General features: G+C 36.2%; 1 long non-coding RNA gene across 1 annotated transcript in view; it reads left to right on the forward strand.

Moving 5' to 3' along the window:
* The window catches only part of LOC125330480, a 63860-nt gene extending 62651 nt beyond the window's left edge, over positions 1 to 1209 (forward strand). The window contains exon 4 of the long non-coding RNA XR_007205559.1: positions 1134 to 1209. This is a non-coding gene — a long non-coding RNA (uncharacterized LOC125330480). The remainder of the gene's footprint in view (positions 1 to 1133) is intronic.
* The last annotated feature ends 12673 nt before the right edge of the window (positions 1210 to 13882 follow it).

The following is a 13882-nucleotide window of genomic DNA, read 5'->3' on the forward strand; positions in this document are numbered from 1 at the left end:
TGGGTCTGTTAGAATCAATGTCAAATCTCACATTGAGTTGAACATGGCCAGATTTTATCTAACATTTAGGATGCCCTCATTACTGCCGTGTGTGAACTGTGACAAACCCTGAGTGTTCTGCATGTGCTGTAAAATATAACCATCCAACAACTCTCTCTCTGTGCCACTAGCTTTTGCCCCTTCCCTCCCCACATACAGACATTTAATATGTCTATAATTTTCTTGATGATTTTCATGACTTCTTTTAATATTGCAACCATATTTGCTGGCTTTCTGCCTGGTCTCTTGGACTCATCTGACAGTGTGTTCTTTCATTTGTTATTCAGCTAGTTTACTATCCTCTATGATTTTGTTTCATATCCCTTCCTCTATTCTTTAGAGCATCACCCTTGACTTCTCTTTTCCTCTGGCAGAACTAAACCCCCAAAACTTCTTGGATTAATCTGGTTTGCATTTCCAGCCATTGTGTGTCTCATTTGAAAGTTTTTCCTTGCATTTGAAATATCTTTATCTGCTCTGAAGCATAATAGCATTTCAATTTATATACTGCTTTTAACATCAAGCAGGCAGTTCAAAGTATTTTATAAAATGGGGAAAGAGGAAGGTAAACCTAAATAGTTGATGCAGATAGAAAAGTTTTCAGGCTAGACTTAAACTGAGATAGCATAAGGGCATTGTACATATTATCATCTTTCTTGCTTTACTGCCAGTGCTCCTTGCTTGCTTATTTTCTATTAAAAATTATATGAAGTGATATTTCAATTATTTTGCATCTTTTATATTACTAATTGCTGCACATAGTTGAGGCTTGTTGGGCTTTTTTCAGACAGGCTTTCACACATAAATTTTTGAGACTTTTGTTATGGCTTCACTGTTATTTTTACACATGGGTCAAAATGAATCCTCATCAGATGGCTGCCTGGATGCTCCAGTTTAGCATCACATGTAAGTCTCTAGGGCAGCTTCACTCTCTGGCAGAAATTCAGCTCCTATCCACTTTCAGGAATGTTAATTTACCACAAATTGTAGCTCATTTCTTGAAAGTGATTTGTGTATAATAGACAGTCCCTGGAGAATTAAAGGAGACCTTTCCTTTTAATTTTTTTTTTTTTTTTTTTTTTTTTTTTTTACAGTGGTTATCTGACACAACCAGGATTTGCAGTTCTGGCTTGAAGCTACTACAATAATGCAAACTCAGTCTGGTTTTTCAAATGTCATGATGAGATGCCTTATTAAAGCTTGACATGGACAGGGCGTTGTAGAAAACTCTTTGATTCTATAACCCAGAGACTTTCATAGGCATGCTGTGACACTGTAAGACTTTTTCCTCTTGTGATTATCTCTCTTTAATGTAACACTATTGTACTGGAACTCTCAGTGTCTAATTTCCCAGAGTATTACATCACTCTATTATAAGGAATCCTCCTTACTGTCATTCCTAGATCAGGATTATACAGAAAAGCTAATGAATACTCAAGGATTAATCATTACCACAGCCATGCATTGAGCTTTGGGAGAGGAAGAAGTAGGAAAACATCCACCATTTATCATTCCAGAGGGATTTGCAAGGCAATTCTTTACCCAGAATAAAGTGCAAGCTAAAAAAAAAAAAAAAAAAATTAACAAATGGTAATAACATACGGTTATTATTATGTTTTTGTTTTTTAAAAATTAAACTCAAAGTTCCAAACTTCTAGTTTGCATTGATAAGATACTCCAGTGGACTTCTGGCCACAATGACCAATACACATACATTGAGGATGTCACTGACAGCTCTGGGCCATGCTTCATCATGGCTTTATGAACTGCTTGTTGTCTTCTAACCTGAAGATCATCATAGGAAGAGTGAAAGGAAAATAAAAGATAATTAAACTAAAGCACAAAGACGGTTGTTACATGGATCATTGCTCTCTTACAGGAAGCATGACGCATCTCCCCAACACCTATTCAGAGAAATCTGCTTGTCCCAGATTTACAATTCATCATTTAAAGGAAAGAGTTAACTGTTGCTTCAATGCAAGCTTCTGAGGTATAAAATGGAAAATATTTGCTTTAACATACATGAAAAAAATACTTTAGACTTTTACTGCTTGGTTCCATTTGTCTGTGACTGAACAGTTAGAGCAATCCCCTCACTTCGCTTTTGCATCATACTTTGCAATGAATGGAAAGAATTACTAGATTACATTTCTCTCAAAATCATTCCTCAAAAATTCTGTGATTACCTATCTCCTCAATGTACCATTGGAAGGCAGAGGAGATGGCAGAAATATGGATGGAAAGCAAATACCATGAGAGACCCTTGTTGAATCACTGATCTTGGTGTCAGTAGCATCGATCAACGCACATTCCCACAAGCTCTGTAAGCCATGCCTTCACCCACTTTCTCGTTAGCAGTCTGCCTGCATGTCGAGCTATTTTACATGGAGTACTTCATGGGGTTTGACTCTGTTTCCAACCTAAAGCTGCTTCTTCTGGCATAATACTTATGGTTCTTTCCAATCAAGTAATAATGATTTCAGGCTTTTTAAGTGCTGTTGCTATACAATCCTCTCCTCTGCTGAGTATGGTCTGATTCTCTCTTTAAAAAAGGCTGGCTCATTCCACTCCTCATCAAAGGAACAGTTCTTCTCAGCTCTTCTTTTCCTCCTGATAGACTTGGCTCACGCTCCTTTTCCCACTGCCAAAACTATTGGCCTACTTTGTTATGCTCCGATGGAGCCATCATAGCCTACTTGGCTGCAGTTGGCGTGTTCCACTCTGCTCAGATTAAGCTCTCTAACTCTGCTCTTTTTTACTCTGATATGGTCATTCTCCTGTAATCCTCTGTGCTTTTCTATAATCAGTCTGCTCATCATTTGTAGAAAGTTGTCTCGATAATCAGATTTTGTCCATATGGAGTTTAATCCAGGTTTTTGCTAATGACCACTACGACTGGTAGCTGCCTTTTTGTGGCATATTTTTGACAGGAAACTATACTGTCTACCTGTCATGTGTTCTGTAAAAAATGAACACTTCCACATTAACGTAAAATGATCTGCGTAAAGCATATTAGTACAAAGCTGTGAACAGTCCTTGCACACCTCTTGGGAGCCAGACAGAAATGGACCCATGTAAATTCTAGTTAAAGGCTTATTATTACAGAAGCACATATTACAGAGGCATAAAGGAATCCCATTTGTGTTATTAAAACCCACCTGACTAAATCCTTCACAGTGTACACATATCAGTGCACATGCCTTGGGAGCTGTGCAGAAAACTTCCCAAAATGTGCATAAACTTAGGTTAAGAGCATTTCTAATCCTGCAGTGTTTACAAGTTGCTAATTATGTGGTCCCTGATTTGTATTAAATATGAAAGAATTTTGAGTCTCCTTTTGTGAGTTACTATTGATGTGTTCTAGCCACAACTGTTCTAGCCATTTCTGACAAACAATTTATTACCTTTCTCCTTGTTTGATGTTTCATGGCTCAAAATGTGGCAGGAGTTGGGGTTTTTTTCCCAATACTTACAATAATCCATAAAAAATACCCAGGTATTAAACAAATGAGAAGTTATAATTAATTCATGAAAGTCCTTTTTGAAAATGTTGGCCCACATTAATCTGCCTTTTTCTATGTATTCATGCCACCCTATTTCTTAATTCACCTCTTCTGCATTATTAAAAAGTATAAATTCATTACTGTGAACATTTATTTTGTCTGAAGCATCACCAATTTTAACCAGCATGCTTGTATGAATCAGAGCATGATAAAAAACATTTGACTTCATAAATCTTTTACTTCTGAATGACTGATGAAAAAAGAAAGGGTCTATAAAACCACGAATACCTTCTCAGTAAATGATGCAAAAATTTATATGAAAAGTAATTGATAATTTTGAGATCAGTGAAAAAAATTATAAATCTGTCTCCTTTATGAAGTCTTTTGTATGAAATATGGGATGGTTTAGGCTATAAAATTTATACTTACCAGCAGGATATTCAATCAACAGCTTTAAACAAGATATTTAGAGATGACAACAGAAACCAATGTTATAGACAAGCAATTCAGAAATTGTATTTATTTATACTTTTATTCTCTTGCTCAGTTTCACTTAAAATAAACTATTACAACATTATGCACAGTTAACTACTTCTGCTGGAAACTAAAATATTTAGTTCCAGCACCTTTTCTCAACGGACTTACAAGACACTATTTAGAATTTGTGTATATGGCGTGCTGCACATATTAAAACCATAAAGGCCATGTCAGGGGCTCTAAGGAATAATAAAATATTAATTTGATGGCAAAAATTAAGTGTCTTAAAGCAAGAAGCTGTTGTTTATCCCATGAGTGGCTTTTAAGACATTGATGTCTAGTTTGATTGTGTCTATTCTCAGCCAAATTAACCACACGTAATGAGACCTAAATAACTATCTGACTTCAATCAAGCACCTCACTTATAGAAAACCACCAATTTTCTCTCTGTCAAGTCCTCAATATAAGAAAGGACATATCCTCTTTCTAAACTCATCTGATTTTGATAAAACTATAAAAATGCCTGTTTCATCCTTGTGAACTTGCAGAAAAGGCATATCCTTATAGAAAAAACACTTTCTTCACACGGAAAGAAACACATGGAAAGAAGGCCACAGAAAGTGTGCATCTTATGTGTGAAATCCTAATTTACTGAGAATACAGAAATACCTGACCATGAATAGGGAAATGAATAAATTAATTATATGCTTGTTAAAATAAATGAATCATTCTAATGCTCTGCTTCTTCAAGACTGTTAATTCAATTTACTGCACCTAAGAATCCAGCCTATATGTGAGTAGTGGTGTATATATATTGTCATCAGATGTAGTTTCCTTTCAGTGACTGCCAGAACCAGGGATAATAGTACAGTGAAAACACCAATTTACACAAGAAATACTGCACCATATACTGGTTTGCAGTTAACAAAAGAATATTTACTATGACTTGCATTAACATTTAAAAGCTATAAAACATGATAATAATTCATTTATTTTATTTAAAAAAAAAATATATATATATATAAAGGAAAAAAATACTTCCAGATCTGTTTTTGTGGTGCTTACGGGAAGTAATGGCAACTTATCAAATTTCTTTTTTTTATTAATATAATTCAGACTACATCATAGAAAACATGAACCCTGAAAAGAAAATTTTTCAAAAACATCTTTTGAATATCTAAGGTTCCTGACCATCCCCTATCTTCTTCTGTTGCATTTTCTTCAAAGCAGAGCAAAATGCTGAATACATCTTATGGAAGCATCAGAAAGTCTAAAGATTTTAGGCAACATATTGTGAAAGCATTGGTAAAAGGGCAGAAGCTAGGAGAAGTAGAGCAGGGAGACACTGGCAGCACAAAGGTGAGCAGAAAAAGATCAGTTTCCCAGCTGAGAGAGGGACAAAGACTAGGAGTTACTGAACTTAACTCAAAACTGTAATTCTTTTGAGATGTTCTGGTGAAATCATTCATCTCATCCTTGAAGTTAATGATCAGAAGGACAAAATGAAACTGTGACCCATGGTTCTTGAGGAAAATAAAAAAAGAAAAAGAGGATGGAGTTTTGCATTGTGTAAGCCCCAGGACTCTGTCAAGAGCAGAACAGCTGGATGTATTTTTTGCTGACTCATGCCATTGGTATGTATGTCTTAGGCTTGATCATTCTCACAATTAGTATCAGAATTATTTTGAGAAAGACAATTGGCCTCTGAATGCAGATGTGCCAAGTATGGTTGGTTATGCATACGTGTCAACTATTTCAACAGAAATGAGGAGAAAAGTAGACAGACTTGGATGTTTTGTTTGGCTTTTATGTTTCAGACGCTTTGCTTTGGTGCTGTGCGGCTGGTATTCGCTTTGTCACATAATTATACTAGGTCTCGTTTGGCTTGGAAAATCAGGTTTATTTTCTTTTTCTGAAGAGAGATGACAAGTGCTATTTTAATCTTTCCAAGCAATTTCAGTATTAAGCATTCCTATCACGTATCATTTCAGGGAGGGAGGTTACAGCTTTAAGTTCCTACATCTGGAGTGTTGTCCACTCTCAGGTAGACGTGACTGCCAACAGCAAAAGAGAAAGAAGGGTTTGGAATGAGATCGCAATTAAGGTTATACAGCGTCAATGGTGTCAGGCTCGAGGGAGGCATTCAGCAGTCTCTATCTGCTATGCAAACCACCAAACGCCTCCATCTGACAGATTTTCAAAATAGCTACGCTTGGCACCACTTCTTTGGGCACAATATGTCCTGGATAATTTATTTAGTTTATATATTCAGCTGTATACTAATTAACTCTTTGTCTTTTGGAGTTCTCATTTCCTGTTTAATACATTTAACATTGTGTCTTTGTAGTCCAAGGGGACAAATTCTTCTGCCACTTACCTGGAATGAATTCGGAGTAATTTAGATGGTTACAGTGGCCTTACATTGCCTTTAGAGAGCAGAATTTGATCCTCTCAGCGGAATTAGCAAACAGCTATAATTACCTCCATTAAAAAAAAAAAGTGCAAACAGATTTTACCTCACTTTCTCACCATTTGCTTTTTTTTTTTTTTTTTTTACCAAAGAACACTTATCAGAGGACAGAACAAAGCTTGTCAAGGAGGCTCACTCAAGCCAGTGATGTCAGCCATGAAACAGCACCTGAATTTTGAATTGGCCCCCCATTAAAACTGCACAAATGGCTGTGATTTGCAAGATTTTAATTTTGAAATTTTAATCTGGAGCAGTGGAATTCACTACAGTTGGTTCTGAGAAGGGTCAATGTACAGGAGATAAGACCTGAGGCTTGTGCTGTTTTGTAGGCTCCACATTTATTGAATTAATAGCTAATGTTTACATGAATTTTCAGTTTAGGGATGTGGAAAACCCTGTCACTATTAGAAGCCCATGTTTAAAAGCAATTTGTAGCAAGCTAGATAGAGAGTGCAGCACACAGGATATTAAAGAGCAAGCTGAGAAAGACATAGGAGAAGTTACCTATGCATTCCAAAGAAAGAAACTGATTTCCTGAAACTTCTGCTACATGTTTTTGAGTTATATATTTCTCCTATAGTTCGTTTTCTTTTGTATTTTTAATGATGAATATGAAATCTTTTTTCACAATATTTTTTTAAAAGATAGATGTAATTTAAACTTTATTGCATATAATGTAAGATTTACTGTTTGTAGTGTGTGAATGTATGCTTGTGTTTATATTTACATTTTTGTACTGGAATATTTCTTTTAAAAAACCACACTGCAAAATATGTAAGATTGAGAAATGCAAAGAGCTTTCAGATATTTTAGTATCTATAAATGCATTTGTTGTCTACTTGGGTTTTGTAGCAAAAGGCATTTGACTTGGTCTTCATTTAGACTAAACTAATTAGTTTGATTTGCATTCCTTTTATGACCCACAATATACTGTATAGCATATATTAAAAAAAAAAAAAAACCTAACTGCAAATGCATTCTATCAAGTTCATTATTTCCAGAGTATTTCTACCTTTATATTCAATCAAATAGGAAATATTAGACACATGATAAACATCTATGGCAGCCTGTACAGCAAGACATTTCACTGAGATGTGTAATGCACATCACAGTGAAATGTGTTGCTGTACAGGCTGCCATAGATGCAGAGTCCTCTCTGCTTAGTGTTATACTGGAGCTTCCTGGATCACATGGGAACATTTTGTCTTATAAAAACATTTTCAATTTAGAAAGAGACAAGAAATTAAACCTGACTGTTCTGAAAATAACTTACAAGTAAGAGTTAATTTTATTTTTTAAATTTATAATACTAAACATTATCATTTATTATATAAATCATAAATTCATAATCACAAACATGAAGAAGTTAGAAATAAAAACTGTTAACATTTGAGTGCCTTAACATTGGCAGAAATGTATTCCAGGCTTTTTTGGAAAGTTAATTTTGACAAAATTAGAACTGACATTGTACTGTGCTGAAAGACCTAAATATTCCAGGGGAATATGATTCCAGCTAAATTTCTCTGACCAGGGCTACTAATAATTAATGAAAGTTTTTGAAGTTCCCATCACAGAAGTATATGAACTGCTGGGAAATTAGAAGCCAGAGAAAGAAATAAAGTATAGACATTTCATCATTCAACAGGCAGAATAGGGAATTTGATGCTGTTTGTTGGCTGACAAACTCAATTCTCAGATTGAAAAAAATCAGAACTTTGCAGCAGGATTAAGCTGATATGCCTGGCTGCAGAGTGATGAGCTTTGACTGATGCAGCACAAGTTTGAATGGTGTTCCCATGCACAGCAGAGGAGAAATTGTTAAAAACTCCCTTGTCTTAGAGAATGGAGAGGAGAGAGAGGGCAGTGAAGGAGAAGAAAATACACAGACATAGCATATGTTACACATTTAAAAGAAAAATTGCTTACTGAAGTGCATGAAAGAACCATTAGGGTTGTTTTTTAAATTTAGAATCCACTCATGTGGAGTGAAGTGATATTGTGGCAGCCGAAGCGCTAGAGTGGAGGTCAGGCCTTCGTTGTCACTTTTGCTAAATGCTGGGTAGTTCCAACTGCATGAGAGACTGTTAAGGAAACCAAAGGCAGAAGTTTCACACCAAACCCATCAGTCTGGCTCATAAGCAAAAACATTCCCCAGAAATTTACAGTCTGACACTTCCTACTTGTGTGTACCAGCCTGCTCAATATCCAGCTTCCCGCAAGCTACTTTTCACTTTGGGATTCACAGTAAGCATATTGAAAGCAATGGAAAAATTCTCATTGATCTTAGGGGCCTTCCAGACAGACCTTCTGTGAGTGTGAATGCTCCAGACACCAAATTAGAGATGCTAATGTGAGTTTGTCGTACACTGAGGTTGTTACAGAATTGTGTATAAACAGTGTTTTAAAGTGTGGAGCAGTAACCATTTAGTGAGTGAGATGAAATGGGGACCTGTAAGTCACAGCAACATATTTTAGTAATTTGTTTATGTAAAGCAAACAAATTGCTACAAGTTTTAGCAATTACCATCAATTTACTAGTAATTATTAGTGATTTTTTTCCATATTGGTTTGAGGGATTCACTCTATTCTGTTTATTTACTTGTTCTGTGTTCTTTGTTTCTATTTTATAACTGGAATAATTAGTAGAGACAAAGGTGGCAGAGGATCAAAATGCCTGTTGTGGGGCAGTTAGGAGTCATGTAGTGACCCACAAGGAGAGACGGGATGACTTGGATGATTTGGGGCCTCTTGGTATCCTACAAAGAGAAATCCAACTGACTATGATGTCCATGTTACTAATAGTTTACCTTTTTTTTTGTTTTTAAATAATGCTTTGCCAAATCTGGATATCAAGAGAAAAAAAATCCCAAACAGTGAACCTGCAGTTATCAAGGGTTTCCAGTATCCCTGGGTGTGTGTGCATAACAGGGAGCCTGCCCCATGTAACACACACCTCGAGCACTCTTGTACTTCTACCACCCTAAAGCAAACACAAGCCTAAACCAGAGCCATGTGTACACAGAAAAGTCTAAACAGATTAACTTACTCAGAGACAGTGAACCGAACAACAAACAAACAGAAATTAGGATAAAAGAGATCAATAGACAGCAAAACAAGGGGAAAAGTTAGCATCTAAATCTCAGATTGCTGACAACCAGCAGATTCATGGTGCTTTCAAAAGAGAAAGAGCTGGTTCAGCACCTGCAATGAGAGCATAGACAAGAATGACATTTACACTTTTGTGGCTCACACAGCCATCCTATGAGAGTGGATTATTGCATTCTGATGAAAACAAACATGAGCCAAACTCCAGGATTGCCTTGTGCTGCTAACTGCTTTTCAAAGAAAATGTAGACTATGAAGATTGCAAATATAATGGGTCCCATATCGCAGTGACAAACACAGTATACAAACAGTAAACCTGGTGGTGTGTTCAGATAGTCCTCATCAACAGCACCAGACTCCTGCTATCATGTTTTCAAAGGGAGTTTTCTGAAGGATAATGGAAATGTGTGTACTTGAGAGACAATCAAATCTACCAACATCTTTTCAGTAACAAACATTTCCTTATGCATTCCTCTTGAGCCTTAAAAATGTAAAAAAAAAAAAATTACCGTGTTCCATATTGAAGCTGTTTTCCTCAATGATTCTAGTGGCATTAACTTTTAAAGCTTTAATCTTCCAGCCAAATACCAAACATACCTGAGATCCCTTATTACAGACTTGATTACCCATGCCAGATTGACGTGGTAACCATGGCATCTTTGCTGTGAAGAGGAATTCAGCTTTAAAAAAAAAAAAAAAAAAAAAGTCATTCTATTTTATAACTATACAGATTCACACGGTGTGATAATATAGAGGATAAATAATGAAACCTGACAGGACACTGAGCTTACTGCACAAGTGTGGACAGCAGAAAAGGCGAGAAATAATACAGTTGTCACTGGACTATTTCACCTTCACATCATATAAACAAAGCATTGCTGTTAGTTGGTCCAACTCTTCGACTGCATAATCCCAGAGTATTAATGCTAAATGTGAAAACTGTAAACCTCCAGCTTTGCCGGGCACAAAAAATGTGTGACTGTACAGCAGTCTGCCTTGGTCAAGAAATTATTACAGTGTTTGAAATCAGGACATACACATGTATAATGAATACTTACATAATGCTTTACTTTTTTTGTGCTCTAATGTTGCTCTTTATTGTCTGCAATACTCAAATTCTACTACAAAATGGCAATTAATTTTACTGGTACACAAAAGGTACAGAATAGACAGTGAAATTATATGAGAAATGGCTTAGCAGTAAGTGCTCTTCTTGGCTTTTCCACAGACATTCTATTAGAGAAGAAATATTAAATCTGAAACAGCTCTTAAGAAAAACCTAAACACTTCTTAGGTATATGATCTTAAAGAGTAACTTATCTTTGAAGAATTGCATTTTTATTCTGGAAATGCTTGCTTCAATCTCACCATTTATAGGTGTAATTTATTTTTCAGTAATACCTAGCCATGAGCTTCTCTGATATCGAGTGTACAGTCTGGCCCAAGAATGATACTGAGATGGTTTTAATCTAATGTCATTGTGCTAGTCACAGCTATTTATCCTGAGTATTAATCAGCTTATATTATTTTTATACATACACAGAGGCTTTTTTCACAGTTGTTCACAATAATAAAAAAATCCACGTTTAGCTTTAGGTTCTGAACTAAAATGTAAATCTAACAAGGTGCTTAAAAAGCATTTCGGTATCAGTCACTCAGTTATTTTTTTCCAACAATTTTCAAGTAAAGAACAATATAAAATGGGTTACAATATCTTCTCTACAGTTTAGCCCAACCAAAGGATTTTTTTCCAGTCCTAGTTAGGTCCATTGCATTTCTTATTTTTCTACATACTTCTTCATGACTAATTGGGGTAACATAAGCTTGCACTCTTTTGGATATTATTCACTGTCAGCTTTCTCTGTTGAATAAATTGATCTCTTGAAAACTTACTTACATAGCACACAGCAGGAGAAATGGAGGAGAAGCAATCACTGTCCAAAGAGAGGTGGAAAGAGGAGGCTGAATGAAAAATGGATAGATATGGATCACACATGCCAGATGCTGAAGTAAAGCCTGTTTATCCCTAATAAGTTGGTGAAGTTGCGGAGAAGAGTTTATCCGTGTGAATATAGGATTCCTGTAGTACTGCCAAGGTCAGTGATAATGGATGGTGATCAGCTCAGTAAATGCTGGTTGTGCAAGTTAAAGTTGCCTAGGGACTGCTTTAACCTATGCACCCAATTTTTTTCCAAGCCTACAAAACATTTCAGAAGCAAAAACACACGTAAAATGACTATATGGGCCATGTGTTCTTTGTTTCCTACCTTCCAAAGTAAGCTCTTGTTTCCCTCTATTTTATATTTACTTCCTGCCCTGGGTTCTTAAAGATGGATGTGTAATTGTAGTTTGAATGACAGATTGGGGTAGTGCCTTTCATTCACTTCACACAAACCTCCAGGATCCTCAGGGTGTTCGAGTAGGGGCAGAATAGAGTGCTTAGCTTTTAATGGATGGTTAAGAAGTAATGAAAGGGGAATCAGCTTATCTCGGGGTGCCCTGTGGGCTACATTGTTTTCAAATAGCTTTTAGCTGGGACTTCTCTCTCTGAGGTTATACATTGTTCAAGTGATTACCTCAGGAAACAGGACTGTTTCAGATACACCCCTTAGATACCACAGCTGTGGCCACAAGTCTAAATTGTGTTAAAACCGGTTTGCATTGCACTGATAATGTCAAAACATGCTACTGAGCTCTGTTATGGCAAAAAAAGTGCATCATTTTACATCTTTCAGCAAATAAGGTGGTTCAGATTGATCCTCCAGTGCATTTCCTGTATCTGGTTTATGGTCAAACTGGCCAAGATGACAGCAGATGTGGGCATTTACAGGGTGCTTTGGTACTTGTAGTCCACCCTGAGGAGGTTATCCACTGCCCTGTTAAGGACATCAACTGTCCACGAGGTTTTAGATTTCTAGATTTGATAGGAGCTGCATAAAATAGTTTCTTTTTTACTCTCAAAGGACCACTTCAGTTATATTTATGCAACATCCACACATAAAATTATTTTACTGGACAAAGTGAACTGTGGCAGTCTGAAATTGTCCAGCTATTAAACTGAATACTAACTTGAACTTGAAAGCATTTCTGCTCTAAAAATATGGTGGGCTGAATTAAAAGGGTGATATTAGGAAAGATAATTCCCATAAAGGGTCACTTTCACGGCAGAATCAACATTTTGCAGCAGACCCAGAACATTGTTATAGTTCAATGGAAAGTCTGCCATAAAAACTAGGGAGGTTTCCCCTGTGCTTTCTGAGGAGATTACACTTGGCTTCACTGCCATTGAGTGGACAAGATGATCACCTTCTGGACATTAAAGACCTTCGAGATTTGAAGGAAGTTTCTGAGCTATTTCTGTAGAATTTTCAAAGAGAGAAGGGAGACAGGGTGTCTTGTCTACCCCTCACCTCTTTCAGGAAGTCAGAGCCTTAGGGTGAAGAGATATTTGATTTTTCAAGGTGGGATGTGTGTGAACATGTGTCCCTGTGTCCTTAGGAGTGTGTCTGCACATGCACTTCTTGACTTGCCATATGGGACCTTTGATATAGTGTGTACAGTAAATGTTTACCAAGAGCTCATTCTCTCTTGAGCATATGGATTCCCCAGAAAAGTAATGAAAAAAAATTGTCTATATAAACTGAGAAATATCAAAATGCTTATTCAAGGCAAAATTGAACAACTTTGAAATTGTTATTTTTAGCTTTCACATTCCATTCTTTTAGTATTATATCAATTCTCATCTTGCTTATTTTCTTGTCCAGCATAAATTTTTGCTTCAAAAGTCATTTACTGCCCAGGGAATTCAAAGAAAGTATGTGGTCTACAATTCATGTCAAGAGACAAGTTCTTATTCTAGTCCCGTCTCTTACAATCACCACCCTGCTTAAAACTGAAAAGCTAAAAATAAGGAACGTAAATTTCACAACATTTTCTGAAACAGGAACCTATTTATCAAGGGTATAATGGTCCAGCTTCCACTGAAGTTAACAAAAGGAATCCTATTGATTTTGGGTCATGTTTCAAACACATTGGATTGAAATATTTGGATATGTATCTGAGCTCGATACAATTGCTGTGCTTTTTGTGGTTTGACCAAATCAGCTGACGTTTTATGGAAAATATTTTGGATAGCCAAGGACTTAACCTGCTTCTGTCAGCTAGCATTTTATCACCACAAATTTAACAACACCTTTTGCAACTGATTTTAACTGGTATTAACAAAATCATTACTTTAACTTGCTGAAAGTTGTGTCCTGCTGTTGATTTTTGCTGAGTTGCATTAATC

This window comes from Corvus hawaiiensis, chromosome 9 (assembly GCF_020740725.1).
Source record: "Corvus hawaiiensis isolate bCorHaw1 chromosome 9, bCorHaw1.pri.cur, whole genome shotgun sequence".
Classification (NCBI taxonomy): Eukaryota; Metazoa; Chordata; class Aves; order Passeriformes; family Corvidae; genus Corvus; species Corvus hawaiiensis.